This window comes from Protopterus annectens, chromosome 2.part1, assembly GCF_019279795.1.
Source record: "Protopterus annectens isolate FY-2018-M chromosome 2.part1, PAN1.0, whole genome shotgun sequence".
In the NCBI taxonomy this organism is placed as follows: Eukaryota; Metazoa; Chordata; order Ceratodontiformes; family Protopteridae; genus Protopterus; species Protopterus annectens.
In genome coordinates this window covers 1,640,340,874-1,640,352,197 of record NC_056729.1, presented here as the reverse complement: position 1 = coordinate 1,640,352,197, position 11,324 = coordinate 1,640,340,874, and the positions used below count along the sequence as shown (strand labels likewise).

The 11,324-nt window shown below is 42.7% G+C and overlaps 1 protein-coding gene across 2 annotated transcripts in view; it reads right to left on the bottom strand.

Moving 5' to 3' along the window:
* SDF4 (stromal cell derived factor 4) overlaps positions 1–10,974 on the bottom strand; it is a 469,287-nt gene extending 458,313 nt beyond the window's left edge. Inside the window, exon 1 of one of the 2 annotated variants that reach the window (XM_044063075.1) lies at positions 10,907–10,974. The gene's annotated coding sequence lies outside the window, so the exon portion shown is untranslated. Of the gene's footprint in view, positions 1–10,768 lie in introns of both variants that reach the window. The other variant, XM_044063074.1, reaches the window with a different exon arrangement.
* Between the last annotated feature and the right edge of the window lie 350 nt (positions 10,975–11,324).

Sequence of the window (11,324 nt, the reverse complement as noted above, 5' to 3'; positions counted from 1 at the left end):
TACAGCTGCAATACTCAAAATGCTATACAGCAACAAAATAAATTTAATGTCACCCAACACATCATTGCCATCACCATAACTGTCCTTTAATGTCAGGAACAACCAACTGTGCATCCTTTCACAACTGACTTTCTCAGTTATACATTACATGTTAAAAAATAAAATAATTTTGTGTGATACACAGCCATCACTACAGGGTAACTGCCAAAAGCCAGCCAACCAACATCTTCAGTGCAAAATGTATATACATCCTTAACCTGACCACAGGACATTTAGTCACTGTGACCAGTTATGAAACATTCATTCTAGTAGGGTGCTACATATGCTTGCCACAAAACTATACTTCCACTTTCTACGTTCTAATATTCATTCCAAGTTCACTGCATGCATGCATGTCCTGAAGTTCTGTAACATGTAATGTTACAAATGTTTTAGAAGTTTTCCTTCACTAAAGCACACAGATTTTTCCTTCACTAAAGCACACAAATGTTTTAGAAGTTTTCATTCAATAAAGCACACAATGTTACCAGTCTATATTTTTTAAAGACCTGCAGGGCAGCAGGGACCTAAAATGGTCTATACAGAATACAACTGCCTGTTCACACAGTGTCTCAGTAATGGAACACCACAGCACTTATCAAGACAGATGCAGGTCACAAACAATTGCACTGAACAAGGAACAGATAAACCTTCAATCTTAAAACCCAGATTTCTGGCAGCAGATGAGGAATGATTCATCCATTTTTTTGCCTGATACATTTGATGCAGTTAATTTTCTGGCACCAGCTTACCACCCCCCAAACACACACAAGTACAGTCTTATACCTGTATACTGTATTCTTAAATTATTGTTACACTTTTGACCTTACCTTTTAAGTAAAGCTTTTGTGAAGGGAAAAGCTATCACATGACCCCACAAGCTTTCTGCAGTTACCTTTGCGGCCTCAGTTTAGAAACTGCACTTATTTTAATGGGACTTAAAGTGATTACAGTACCCCACTGGCTACTAGTCCCCCTTCCTAAACTGGATAAGCTGTAAACCTTAACAGTTTGTTTTTCCACCCCACTGAATTTCCATTTGGCCAAACACATTCTTGAATTCCACTCTTGCTTATCATTCTACATTATGAGGAATGACGGCCACAACGTCGTCCACTACCCTACCCATGAAAAAGTAAGTTATGTTCTTACCATGATACTCCATCTGTGTTGATCTTCATTCATTCATTCCTGATGGGTATCTGTTCCATCCTTGGAACTGCGTCAGACGTTATAACAAGCTCGCACCAGCAAAAAAAAAAAAAAAACCTCTCTAGCTAAGCTTACCCATAGTGCCCCTCCCTCTATCACCTCAGATCGAGTTTGCCCATGAGACAGAGAGACAGAAAGACAGAGAGACAGAATTCAAAACTTCCAGGAGTCTTCTGGAGGGTGGGTTGTAATGAATAATGAATGAATGATCAAGAACACAGATGGAACGTTATGTTAAGAACATAACTTCTTTACCTGATGTTGTTAACCATCATTCATTCCTTACTGATGGGACAGAGTCCCTAGCTACTTTATTTCCTGTGAGGCCCTACGCAAGGATATTCCTGAGCACCACTGAACCAAAGGAAGCTTTCCCCCTGGAGACCAAATTCAATTTGTAATGCGTGATAAAAGTTATGAGGGGTGGCCCATGTTGCTGCGGCACAAATGTCATCCATGAAAACGCTTTCATGGAAAGCAATAGATGTTGTGACTGATCTGATTGAATGCGCTTTGACCGTAGATGGTAGAAGAGCTTTGTTTTGTTGATAGATAAAGCAAATGCAGTCTCTCAACCATCTAGAGTCAGTTTGGAAACAGATCTTCCCATATTGGTCCAGAGAATGATGCAAATTGGTCAGATTTTCATAGTGATTTAGTCCTGTCCAAGTAAAATCGCAACTGCCTATGCACATCAAGTAAATGTAGTGAACATTCTCCTTTGTTAGAAAAATTTGGAAAGAAAACTGGCAGATCAATTGTAAAATTAATAGTCAAATCGGAAATAACTTTAGGTAAAGGTGGGATTAGTCCACAGTGATAATGAAAAACCATATAATGACATTTTACGCACAAGGCTTGTAGCTCAGATATTCATCTTGCTGAGGTAATAGCTACCAATAATCAGCAGGTTCAAAAGGAAGATGAGTCAAGGACTGTAGAACTAGTGTCAAATTCCAAGGCTCGACTGGCTCTTTGAACGGTGGCCTAATGTGTGCAACATCTTTCAAAAATGTTTTACAAAGACGGTGAGAAATCAAGGAGTCCTGGAAGTTAGAGATAGCCGCCAGGTGTACTCGAATACTTGAAGCTGCCGCTCCCAACAGAGGAGGTTTGATAGTCCAGTACCAAAGTCAGTGGAGCTGAAAATGGGTATATACCCTTCTCGAGACCAAATTATGAACCTTTTCCACTTGCTGAGATAAAAGGTTTCTGGTGGATGGTTTACAGGAAGCCAAAAGAAAGTGACGTACAGGGAAGAATAGGTTATTTTGCCTGGCAATTACCAGAAGTGAAGGAACCAAGCTGTCAGCTTGAGGCTCGATATGTTTGGGTGCATTAACCCTTGTGGGCATGACAGCAATTCCGGAGTTGGATCCAGAATCCATGGTTGATGCATTATGTGTGGCCAAAGAAAGGGAAACCAAACCTGTCGGGGCCGATAGTGTGCCATGAGGATTACTCTGCTTCTCAACTGAAAAGCCCTCTTTAGAAATTGTGGGATCAGAGAAAAGGGAGGGAAAGCATAAAGAAGTACAGTGGGCCAATCATGTACTAGACCATCCCTCTGGGGCTCCCCCTGTAGGGGAATTGGGGGGGGGGACTATTGTAATCGATGCTGCCAGTCTCAAGTTAGCCGTTACCACTGCCATGCATTTGGTGAACACTCTGGGGGCCATAGAGAAACCAAAGGGAAGCATTGGAATTGGTAGTGACTGGCTCCCAGCCAGAAGTGGAAGAATCTTCTGGAGTGTTTGTCCATTTTTATGTGGCAATACGCATCCTGAAGATCTGCCAAGCACATCCAATCGTCTTTCTCTAGGATAGACTGAACCGTGACCATTCGGAATTTTGTTTTGACAAATTTGTTTAGAATGCTGAGGTCCAAGATTGGCCTCCAGTCCCCTGTCTTTTTTTGGCACTAAAAAGAACAGTGAGTAAAATCTGGATGCTATGTGGTCTAGTGGGACTGCTTGGATGACTCTTTTTAGGAGCAGCTTTTGAATTTCTTGAGCTGCTGCTTCCCTTTGACTGGGTAGAATGTTGTGAATATGCCTTAGCAGCCTTGGGTAAAGATCGAAAGGTATGTGATAACCTCTGGTGACTATCGTCTGCACCCAAAAATCTGTGGTTATCGTTTGCCAGGTAAAGTGGTGCAAAGAAAATCATCCCCAGACTGTTTCCAGAGGTAAGCAAATAGAGCTACTCTTAAGGAGCGTGGATATGGCTGTCCAGAGAAAGAATCTCTGGATCCCTGTTTACACAGACCCCCTCAGCATCTGTAGGGGCATCTTCCAGATGAGTTTCCCTCTCTGCCCCAGGGGGTAAACTCACCACATGCCATGGAAAGGATTCCGGGATTTCTTGTACCACATCTTTCCACTCCTCTGATTCCTAGAGTTTGTTGGGGGTGGAAAAATGCACACCCACAGCAGACAAAGACTTAACGTACTTTTCACACCTGGCTAAATGTCTTTTACCTTTGGGCCAAAAGAAGAGGCCTCCACAGGAGCGTTGAGAAACGAAGACTTAAAAGGGTCCACAAAATCGCATAGGCGCATCCAAACATGACATCTCATGACAACGCCTGCACCCGCTGCTCTAGCCGCCCCTTCAGTAGTATGAGAAATCAGCTGCATGGACGAGTTAGATATAGATTTCAGGATGGTAAACTGTGAGGCAACTTTGTCGCATACCTCATCAGAAACTGCTCCTGCCAAGGTTCCCGAGAATTCCGAGATTAGGTCTCTCTGGAGCCGGGTAAAATGTGACAAGTAATTCAAGGACTGAATGACAAAGGTTGATGAAGAATACACCCGATTCCCTAACCCATTGCCCAAGACTGCATGTTTGGGGGGGGGGGGGTGTGGACAGTAGGACTCTCCTTGGCGAGGTCTTGCTTAGTGGCCGTCGCCACCACCATAGCGTCTATTGGTAGGCCTTTGGATCGGTGTGGGTTGTCCTCTGGTGGAGAAAGAATTTGGTCTGGTCTCCAGGGGGATAGGTTCATCCAAGCATGCTACACGATGATGAGCTGAATTAGGTCATTTGCAGGCAGGGTCACCCAAGAAGTAGAGGGTCGAGCACGGAAAGCCTGCAAGAATACAGACTCCTCTCAGAGGAATGGTTGGTGGGCTTCCAGTCTCCCGCTGCTTTAAAATTTATTGCGCGTTTCCAAAAGGAGACATCCTAAGGGGACAACCATGGGGATCCGTCCCCTTCTTAGTGCATCTTTGGTAAGGGATTTCTCGGGGGAATCCACTTGCTTCCTCTTGCATGATCTCTTGCATGGTACCTCCTCAGTGGGACATCTGAGGAGGACTCTGAAGAGTGGGTACTTTGTAGAAAGGTATCTTGAGGATCCCATGCTCTATGTCCTAGAGTAGTGGACTGTGTCAGCTGCAGTTCAGAGGACAGGTATATATGGGTCTCCAGCACCGAAGGAACCAGCTGTGAGCCTGCAGAGGCAAGTGCCCTCTCCATCACCTGGAAAGCAGGCCTGCCAGAAGAGGGGTGAGAGCCCAGAACAGAGACATACAACCTCAGGACCAGGGTCACAGTCCGCTCTGACGAGCCCACCTCTAGGGAAGGAGCCACAAGAGAACTCAGTGCCACCAAAACATCCGGAAACATAGTAGGCTGCTCCATAGAAAAAAAATAGGCATCCTACTAGGGGTCACGTAACAACAGCCAGTCATGATCCAGACGATGGCTTGGTTCAGAGTGAGATGATGGCCATAGGGTAGGCTCCAGAGCCATGGCAAGGTCTACCAATGGAGCCAAAGAAGCTGGTACCGGGATAGTCAGCGTTGAGGGCTCCGACACCTCAAAGGAGGTCGAAGGATGAATATATGTCGGAGTCTGTGGAGAAAACTCCTCGGCTCCGGGTGGGAGGGAGGATATGGAAGGAGTTGCAATTCCTCTGGCCGCCAATAGCTGATCCACATGTCTCACTATATTGAATGCTCCTCAGCAGCGGGTTGACATCTCTGACGGAGAATCAGAGCATTCAAGAAAGGGACTGCACTGCTGTCCAAAAAAAAGGGATCTGCCAACAGGGAGCATCGAGTCTGAGGCAATATTTCACCTTTCGGTACAGTGTTCGAAGGACCAGTAAGCTGTATGGGGGGGGGGGGGGGTGACTGGAGTTGCGAAAACTATTTTTGGTGCCGAAAGGTACATCTGTACTATAGCAGTAGTTTGGACCATAGAAGATAAAGTTTTGGGTGGTTCCGTAGTCACGAGCAGTACAGTAGTGGGAGCTTGAGGCATTGGTGCAGGTGATGGTATCGTAGTTGATGGTTGAGGCCCTGGTACTAAGGACGGCAGCGGAGAAGGGGTTTGAGACCCCAGTGCAGAAATTGCTGGTGTCAATTTAGGATGTTTTACTTTAGATTCCGTAGACTTAACCGATTTTGTGTCACTAAAGTATGGAGAGTAAGGTACAGATTGGCTCCTCTTTTTGTGTTCCTTTTAAGAGGGGTTGAGCCCACCATCTCAGAAATAGCCTCCGAGAAAGGAGTTTTTAGATGACCCTTGAGTTTCAATTATTTTTTTCTTCAGACAAGGTATGGGCGCTAAAGCCCTTACATATGTTGCACCGGGGTTCAACTTTCAGATGTGGTACTCCGAGACAGTAAACACAAAACAAGTGACTATCTGAAATCAGCATTTTCCTGCTGCACTGAACACACTGCTTAAAGCCCGTTGTTTCTTTTTTTTTTTTTTAAATCAGCCATGTCAGATAAGTGCATAATAAATTAAGCACTTATCCGACAACAACATGTCTGAAACAAATCAATAAAACACACACACAGTGAAGAAAGGAAGGAAGGAGCTTTTTTTTTTGTTATTACCAACAATGGTAAGAAAAGAAATACCCAATTGGGTAAACAAAAGGAGAAAGAGAGGGGGAATGCCAGCAATGGTACCGAAAGTTACCTCAGAGGTAAAAGAAGGCCTGTACCAGCAATGGTATGAAGAATACCACAAAACCTAGTAAACAAAAGAAGAAAGTACTTCAACAGCAAACTCTAAACCTAAACCACTATTAAAGAATTAAAAAACTCACAAGTAAACGAGCAAAAATTTTTGAGAAGTATAAATTTTTAAAATTACTTAGGTTGAGAGCTGGCTTGACATGTCTTGATACTATAAGTGGCAAATGACATCAAGAGAGGGGGCAATATGGTTAAGCTTAGCTCAAGAGTTTTTTTGGCTGGCACGAGCTTGTTATACTGGCCGATGTGGTTCTGAGGATAGAACAGATACCCATTATCATAGGTAGGTTACTAGGCTATTGGCCCTAGGGCCTATACAAGCCTAGCCAAAAAGGTACCCTGGCTTTCGTCACCCAAGAAAATTATTTTCCTGTGCCCCTGACACATCATCACCAAATCAACCATTATAGTACCTTCAGCATTTCCAAGCAGTAATTAAAAAACGAACATAATAAACAGTAGTTTGTTAGAACTATAACAAAAGAAAAAAAATACTGTCTAGGGCCAAGAAGGAGTAAGTGCCGAATTGGAAGCAATCTCTCCTTATAGCCTATCAAGCAAATAAGACCAGTAGTGAAATCCTCCAAAGCAAACAAAGAGTTCAAATTGGTCACATCTACTAGAGACAATCATAAGGCCTTCTTCACATATGTCCGTAATCTCAAAGGTAGCACCCAGATCTGTTCCGAACTGGTGGTAAAGGACACCACATATAAAAATACCATAGATATAGCAAACTTGCTTACTGACAGACTCAGTGAAAATTTCACCCCTCTGTCCCCTCCCATCAGTAAATCAGGACATTCCCAGTAACTGCCCCCTTCCCCTTATATCTAGGGATCAGGTCATCACTGCTCTCTCAAAAGCAGAAAATACAGCCTCCATGGGACCGTTAACATCCCAGGCTGCATCCTACATGAACTCAGGCAGGAAGGTGCAGCACCATTAGGCACCCTAGTCAATGCCAGAGTACCGGCTTTGTCCCAGCTGAATGGAGGACAACCACAGTCATCCCTTTACACAAAAGGTAGAGCATCCACTGATCCAGGAAATTATAGGCCCATCAGCCTAACTATCCTAATCTACAAGGCCATGGAACGGATCATGGACCTCATTAACAAGGACATTGGCAACCTCCAAACACTCAATCCCACACAGTTTGGTTTCATCAAGGGAAGGTCATGTCTGTCAAATTTGGTCGACTTTTTTGACACAGTCACCAAAGTCATGGATGAGGGGAAGACAGTGCACTGACCTGGCCAAAGCCTTCAACACTATTCCCCACTCGGGCATAATAGATAAATGAATTGATTCAATTTATTTGTTACCAGATGGGTAGCTAACTGGCTCACTGACATAACCCACCTATTCAAAATAGGGGAAGCCTCTTCAAGCAGTAGACCCGTATCGAGTGGCTTACCCCAGGGTTCAGTCTTGGGACCTCTGTTATTTGGGATATACTTTTCTGAGATGCAGGCAAACACCAGTGGGCTATGGGTGACCACGTTTGCAGATGACTGCAAGCTGGGAGCAGTCATCAATTCCCCTAGAGATGCGGACATCCTCCAAGAGGGTCTCACCCAAACAAATGACTGGTGCCAGAAACATGGCCTTAAGCTGAATACAAAAAATGCATCATCATCCCCTTTGGAGAGAGTGATATCCCCACAAATTATCACATTAATAACAATGTCTTGATGGCCCCAAAAATTATCACATTAATAACAATGTCTTAAGTATGCAGTCAGTCATGAGGGATTTGGCCACCCAGATTGATAGCAACTTGACTTTTGACCACCATGCTGCTTCTATTGTGCAGAAAGCTTTCTACATCGCCCACCTCATAAGTAAAAGTATCTCATCCAGGGCCTCAAAAATCTACCATATACAGACAGAGTAGAGGGATAGGGCTTTTAGCCTGTTTCATACAGACTCCTCAGAGGTGGCATACAAGGCGATCTCGGAGCCCACCTTGTTGCAATTGCTGCACATCTGCAAGTCAAGCTCTACTCGATTAACCTGCACAAGTGGTCTCAACCTGGTCTATGACATCAATAGTGTTGGCGGGACAGATTTGTGTCGCATAGACTCCCTCTCCATGTCAAGCAGAGTACCTCTTTACCCCTTTTTAAGCACAACTTGGATAACTGGATGGGAAACAAGAAATGCATCCCTGAAATTCTACCTGTGTCCCTGCTAGACAGGGGTATCGGCTGCTGATTTGTCTATGCATGGGCTAAACTCTTGGCTAGGCTTATAAGGGCCTCAGAGCCAATAACCTAGTAACTTCCTATGATCCTATGGTGCAAATATAGCATTTGCCCAAATTATCTACAGCAGAGCTGTTCATTTCACACCAAGTAACATTTACATATCATTCAACACTTGTACTTAAATATTCACCAAGTACACAATCATAATGTTTAACACAATCTTTACAAAGCTCACCTCAAAGATACATAGTGAGAGGAGACTGACAGAAAGAATCTTCCACTACACAAACAACCCCACCACTAAAAATACAACTCAAGTTGCAGTAAAAAAAAAACACAACAACACAGGTCTACACGTACAAGTTTGATACATAGTACTACTTCGCATCACTAGAAAAGTAATCATACAACAAATCTCAACCTCTTTGATAGCAACATCTACACAGAAACCTTCTATACAGAGTCCAACAGATATAATCTTACATCTGAGACAAAGCTAAAAGATTTACCAGAACGATTCAAAAACACTACTTTTCTAGATCATAAAAAAACTGCGTTAGGACCATCCTATTACAGACGGACTTCATTCTTGGCAAACATCAATGACTGAAGCAATAGGAATGGGGTCTACTCCTGTCAGATTATTGATTAAGCCAAGATTCTGATGTGGACAAAATCCTCCTCAGAAGAACCCACAATTAATTAAGAGACAGAACTAGAACCATTTGCAGCAGAGGTCTCCACAGGATGGTATCCTTCAAGGAAGGACATGTAGAGGGACAGAAAAAAGAAAAACTTAGCTCAATGAGAAGCACAGCTGATACCCACACCAGCTCTGCTCAAGACATCCAGAGAATGCTGGAAAATGGTCACACAAGCTGTCAATGTCACGCACACACAATGACAGCAGATGGCTGCACCAACAACATAACAGCACCTGCAGAACTTTGTTTGTTAGCCAAAAATTAAAAGTGATTCAAAATTGGACCTTTACAATTTTTTAGAAGTATATTCCTTTCAGACAGTCCACAGCAGATCATTTACCACAATTACAGTGTCTCACTCAATTTAATTTCATTTAACATTCCTGATAATGTTACAAAGTGCAAATGTATCATGCTGTTATTTTGTTGTCCGAGCACATGGTAACATATTAAGTTGCACAAAGATTTCATGTATTATGCTTTCTTTTTCACCAAACTGTTCTAGATGGCCAGACAGGCTTCCCCAGTAAATAAATACATTTTTAAACAAGAATACCAAACCAATATTTTTTTGGTTTGGATTGGATTGTACACATTAGATACTTCATTTCTTTTCTTTTGCATATCTGACTCAGACAAATAATTACAGTGACATGTGTTGCAGCTGAAAATGGATGCCAGTCGTCCAGTCTACCTATTATGTAACAAATGACTGAACCATCATAGGAGGTTACTAGGCAAATGGCCCTAAATCCTGTTTAAGTTTAGCCATTCACGTCCTAAGTTTTCCAAACTGATACATGCCCAAGAACTAGAATGGCGTTGGTACATGCATGTATCTTAAGGCAACTTCATGCTAACCCTGACGTTTGTTTTTCATGCCGAACACTGATAAAAAGGCTTCTTGATGTGGCATTCTAAACAATTTTAATTAATTTACAGTTAAAAAAAAACAGGTCTACACAGAGTATGCATAGTTTCGTTGCACAAACAAGTTAGAGTTTGATACATTCAAGTAAACAACAAAACTCATCCTCTTTGAACAGCGACATCTACACAGAAACCTTCTATACTGTGTCCAATAGATATAAATCTTACATCGGAGGCTGAGCTAAAAGAACATTTACCAGAACGATTCAAAAACACTACTTTTCTAGAACATTAAAAAAAACTGCGTTAGGACCATGCTATTACAGACGGATTTCATTCTTGGCAAACATCAATGACTGAAGCAATAGGAATAGGGTCTACTCCTGTCAGATTATTAAAAAAATTAAACAAGGAAAAAGAACCTGCCCTATCAACACAGTTAAGTTTACTGCGATGTACAGATATAAGTATCAGCTTTCGTGGGATTTGACCCATCAATACATACCAGGTACTCTCCACTATACATTTCAAGAACTATATATATTTAAAAAAGACTGTCTAGTATTCCTGAATACACAGTACACAAGACATTAAGCAGCATTAAAAGGACAAATAGTGTTTTATCCACTTTTCTCCCCTTTTTGAGAGTTAAACAATTTAACAGCTCTTAAAACAGAAACACCAAAAACTCCTGCATTTCGCAACTGAAAGATATACACAGGATGTTTACCTGGCAAAAAGCAATGTCCCTATTCAAAAAGCCACTTTTCTTACAGGCAGACACCAACTGTGACACGTTATCCCACTACACACCGGTGCGTTCTCTGTTACCTGTCTTCTGCTGTAGTCACACAGAAGGAAACCTCACCTCAAAGTGCGCTCACCAGTTCCCTTTCCTGTTGAACACGAACCATCTGCTGTGGCAACTCAGCTGCCGTACTTCCTGTACACGTGGCTACTAATCCAGCATGACAAATGGTTTGCGGCAGCCCCGCCCACTGGCCTTGGGGTAAGCCAAGGAATTGGTGGTTGTGACGATGATATTTAGCACAGGAAAGCCAAAAGTAGTTGAGGGGATAAGGAAACGTTGGTGTTTGTTTACATTAAGACACACCGTGCTAGTTTGTTTAGGCAGCATCCTAATGTTAACAGTCGCCAGTTGTTTTAAACATTGAAGTAATTCACTTGTTAATTAGACAGTAGGTTGTAACACGCTGTATATACACGATCTAGGGACCTAAACCTTGTCACCACAATAAACAGAACGTGCTGGAGGGATAGATTCC